Consider the following 5,502-nt stretch of genomic DNA (forward strand, 5'->3'; position numbering starts at 1 on the left):
CACACACACACACACACACACACACACACACACACACAGAGGATAAACTTGCCAAGAAGATAAAATAAATATAAAGGCATGAAACAAAGGTCAGTTTAAGGTCAAACTTCAAACCATGTTCTTTAAGGCCTACAGCAGCCAGAGCTGGGTTGCCACTGTGAAATTTGGTTCTGGAATGCCAATAATCCAGTGGAAACCAACAAGGCCAGTTACAGTTCAAATTCTACAAGACACAAAAGGAAAACAGAATGCACAGGAAATGTACTGATGTGCTTGTTCTAAGGCTCCGGTTGCAGTGCTCCCAACCTTTTCCGTGTCATTGGAGCTCAGGGAAAGTGTCATGTTTTTAAGGTGCACAGTGATAAATAGATGAGGTTGCTCTTAGCCAGAAGAGATGAACCCTGAGGTCTTGCCCTATGTCCCCAAAGACTGAGCAAACCCATATCATGCACACCTCCCAGCTCACCAGCATGCCACGGACACAGGGTGAACACTTGATTATGGAAAACACGCTGTGGGAACCACGCCAGAGACCCCAGATAGTCAAGGCCTTGTTGTTAGTCTGCTGGAATGGCTAAGGCCACTCTGAACATGGGCATCTTAATCGGAATGTTCAAAGCTAAGATATGATAAACAGGTGCAAGAGCAGCAATTACAGTACACGGCGCACATGTGCCTCGCTGTAGCCAGAATGATTGATGTAACTATTGGCATGAGGCCTCTTTTGTCTCAGTGATATAATACGTTACTGACCAGCTAGGAGTGTACTGGGGAAAAGCTGAGGCAGGCTCAGAGGATGTAGCTCCTATGTGCGTAGGAAAGGCTGGAGAGATTGGAGAAGCTGCTGAGGCAGAGAGCTCAGATACCGCTACTCTGTGAGGCAGTGAGTCTAGGGCTGTGGTCGGCAAACTGCGGCTCGCAAGCCACATGCGGCTCTTTGGCCCCTTGAGTGTGGCTCTTCCTAAGCCTTAGGAGTACCCTAATTAAATTAATAACAATGTACCTACCTATATAGTTTAAGTTTAAAAAATTTGGCTCTCAAAAGAAATTTCAATCGTTGTACTGTTGATATTTGGCTCTGTGGACTAATGAGTTTGCCGACCACTGGGCTAGGGCAATGTGTGGCTGCTCAAATAATAACTGTGGGTACAGAAGATAATGCTGCTTTGTGAGAAAGATGTATTTGGTTTATCAGCCGGTATGCGGCTGCCTGTTTTATGGACTACTTGAAGAACTGTTTTGCCTGATGGCTATATGGCCACTGGCTTCTGCAGTAAAGTCTCATTCTTATATACCCACAACTTCTCATGGCTTCTCTGTCTACTACCCGGTGTCCAAGAAGGTCCAGCCCCTGGCAGAGGGGCTTGGCCTGGGTAATTAATGCACTGGGCAGGGTTTGAGAAGGAACCTGCCCTAGTACTTGGTATAGTCAAGGAGAATTCAGAAGAATACATGGACTCAGAGCACCAGTTCTCCAGCTGTGCTCTAGCTGTTACTGGCACACGTTGACAAACTTTCTCAGGCCTCGATACAAGTCAAGGGCTACGTTTTCCTCAGACTGACTCCTAAGGTCCTTTGAGACAAATCCATGGAATAGCAAAGCACAATTTAGTAAAAGAAATTCCATCAGAAGCTAAAAGATTATGGCCCAGGTACCTAGCTTTGTGATTGTCTGGCTGGATCCAGAAAGAAAATGTATACCTAGAGAAATGGATGGATTGCTTATCTCACAGGCAAGTTAAATCCCATCTACTTGATAAAGCCTAGAGTAATCAGGAAATGAAAGAGACTGATGGATTCCCCCTCAGTGAAAATTGACACCCACTTGCAAGTTTCAGGGAAAGTGAATTTCCAGAGGAAAAAAAATGTGCTTGGGTCATGTAAGTCAGGCTGGAAGGAGCCATCTGTATGCAAAGAGACTTGAGTTAAGGACTTAGTGCAATTGCTTTCTGTCATCTGGATCACAAACAAGGTGAACAGATTTAAAGTGAAAAGGCTCATCTATAAACCTGGTGGAAAATAGAGCTAGAGCATCATAGTACAAGGAACCAAAGGAACATAAAAGGAAGAGCAAGCATTTATCTTCTAGTTGGGAAAGAGGAAGATGGAAGAGACTAGTTCAGATACTTGGCATCCTTTCCATTCTGATATTAATATTATTTCTATAAACGACTATTTTTCAGAATGTTCATAGTTGCTTGCTCATTTGTTTTCTTATAAAACCCAGGGGAATAGGACAGGAAGAAATCTATAGGCATAGTCTTCAATGTTGTTAGGGACATTGTGGTTTACTGTTTGTGGGTTAGTGATTTGTTAATAAAAAACAGGAAAGAATATGTCCATTGGACTGCTTATGAATTTTATGGTCAAAAGTTTTCTATCGCATGTTACTTGTATGGTGTCCTAACTTTTATTACCTTACCTAGATTTAAATGAATATAGATGTGGCATAAGTAGAGACATTTCATCATTGTAGAATCCAACATTGACCTCAGGATTAAATTATTCTGCCTTGTGGGACCAAGAGAAAAGAAACTGGTCCACAAGATGAAGGAACATCTCGGTGAGAAATCTAAGAAGGGGTGGCAATTTCTCTGACCAGAGAACAGGCAGGAAGAAAAGGATAAGCAGTCGGAAATGTATCTTCTATTCCACATGTGAGAACAGTAGACGGAATTGGTTGGGTTTTTGTTGTTGTTTGTTTGCAAGTGAGATACAAATTCTAGCCATATGGCTTAAAGCACATAGAGATTTGTTGCCTGTAGTAACTGACAAGACAAGGGATTATTATTCTTTCACCTTGCTTGGAAGTCCATACAGGAGTGATTAGTACAGATTTCCATTGTTAAAAGAGCCCCACTGCTTAAAATACATATTAACAGCACTGGCCCATCAGAGTGGTTTGGGATTTCAATCATCCTAGCAAGTCTCTATTTATAATGAGTATAACAAATATTGTTTTTCTTATGATAATCCCAGACCATCACTCTAAGCCCATGTTCTCCTGAAATTCATAATTTAGAGTTGGTTTGACATGGTTGATTTATTTTTTCATTTTCAGTTACAATTGACATTCAGTATTATTTTATGTTGGTTTCAGGTGTATAGCATAGTGGTTGTACATTTATATAATTTATGAAGTGATTCCCCCTGATGATTCAAGCATCTACCTGGCACTATACATAGTTATTACAATATTATTGACTATATTTCCTATATTGAACTTTATCCCCATGACTATTTTATAACTGCCAATTTATACTTCTTAATCCCTTCGATTTTTCATCCAGCTACCAACCCTCCTCCCATCTGGCAGTCCTTGTTCTCTGTATCTGTGAATCTGTTTGTTTTGTTTGTTCATTTATTTTATTATTTAGATTCCACATATAAGTGAACTCATATGATATTTGTCTTCTCTGTTTGATATACTTAATTTAGCACCTAGGTCCATCTATGTTGTCTTGAATGGTAAGATTTTATTCATTTTATGGCCAAGTACTATTCCATTGTATATATGTACCCCATCTTCTTTATCCACAAGTCTGATGGGAATTTGGGTTGCTTCTCTATCTTGGCAATTGTAAATAGCATTGTAATGAACATAGGGGTGCGTATATGTTTTTGAATTAGTTTTTGGATTTTTTTTTTATATATACCCAGAAGTGGAATTTCTAGGTCATAAGGTAGTTCTATTTTCTTTGGGCAACCTCCATACTCTTTTCCATAGTGGCTGCACCAATTTGCATTTCCACCAACAGCACAAGAGGGTTCCCTTTTCTCCACATCCTTGCCAATCCTTGTTGTTTGTTAATTTATTGATAATATAGCCATTCTGCCTTATACCCGATGAGGTACTATCTCATTGTGGTTTTAATTTGCACTTTTCTAATGATTAGTAATGTTGAGCATCTTTTCATATGTCTATTGGCCATCTGCATTGACAAGATTGACTTAAATGACTAGTACAACTATGTCAGAGCAAGCAGGAGCACTGCTAGCACTGCTGCTCTGAGTTGTTGAGTCCATATATTCTTCTCAATTCTTTCTGATTATGCCAGGGCTGGTTCATTCTCGAACCCTGCCCACTGTACTAACTGTTGGGAACTTAGTCCAAGTTCCTCCTTTATCCTCCGCTCACTAGTAACAGGTGGTGGGTCTGAGCCCCTCTGCCTGGGGCTGGACCTCCTTGGATGCCAGGTCTTAGAAGGAGAAGCCATGAGAAGTTGTGGGTATATAAGAATGACTCTTTATGGTAGAAGCCAGTGGCCATAAAGCCGTTACACAGAACAGTCCTTCACAGCAAAGTCCATACCGGCAGGCAGCTGTACACTGGCTGGTGAGCAGATACATCTTTCCCACAAAGCAGCATTAGTCTCTGTACCCACAGCGATTATCTGAGCAGCCGAACCCTGCCCCCTAAACTCACTGCAGCTTCCGTCTCTCCTGCCCAGCACACTGGCTGGTCTCTGTAGCCTCACATAGTAACTACCTCCTAACTTCTCTCTCAACACACTGCCTGGTTAGCATGGTAGCTATATCTGAGCTCTCTATGAGCTCTTAGCCTTACATCATAGCAGTATCTGAGCTCTGTCTGAGCTCTCTAGCCTCCCCTGCACACATAGGAGCTACATTCTCTGTGCCTACTGCCTCTCTCTCTGAGCTCTCTACCCTCTGCACACTCTAACTGGTTAGTAAACTGTATATTGCTCCAGAGACAAAGAAGGCTATTTGCCATTAGTGACATCAGTTATATTTTGGCTATAAAAGGGCACAGTGTACCGTGTGTCCTTGCACCTGCTTATGGTGTCTTCCTTGGCCACCCTGATTAGGCTCATGCTCAGAGCGGCCTTGGCCATTCTGGTGTACTGACAACAGGGTCTCTGTGCTCCCATTGGCCTTGACTATCCGGGGATCCTGGCGTGGTTCCCACAAACTATTATAAGGATGAAAAAATATTTCAAAGTCAATTGTAATAGGTCAGCCCAACATATTTTATTTATAGCTTAAAAAAGGTTTTCCTGCCCATAGACTTCACCTAATTCTCCACTCAATGAATATACTTGAGCTCATTATTCAGAATTTCCTTAATAGAAATGTGAAATTAATCGACCTCTTTACAATGGCAAAGGAGCTGAATTCTTTGGGGGATATAAAATTCATTTCAAAGCTAGCTTAAATTAAATGTTAAATAATATCAGAAAAGAGAAACCTGTCAACAAGTCACTAACTCTTTATAATGAAAATGAAATCTTCCATCATTATCCATTTTTTCTTCATTGAAAATGTGTTCCCTACACACTTTTTAAATTTGTATCTTAAAAACATTTTTTTGGATTTTAATCTCTTAGACAAAAATATTTGCCATTTTCCCCATAGCTATGTATATTTGAAGTTATGAATTTATATACATTTCATCCATCTTTTAAAATTGGCTTTGTGAAATGAAATCACAGAACTACCTTTATATTCAGTTAAATTTGGAGAGAGGAACTATATTAAACC

The sequence above is a fragment of the Myotis brandtii genome, unplaced genomic scaffold (assembly GCF_000412655.1).
Source record: "Myotis brandtii unplaced genomic scaffold, ASM41265v1 scaffold945, whole genome shotgun sequence".
Taxonomy (NCBI): domain Eukaryota; kingdom Metazoa; phylum Chordata; class Mammalia; order Chiroptera; family Vespertilionidae; genus Myotis; species Myotis brandtii.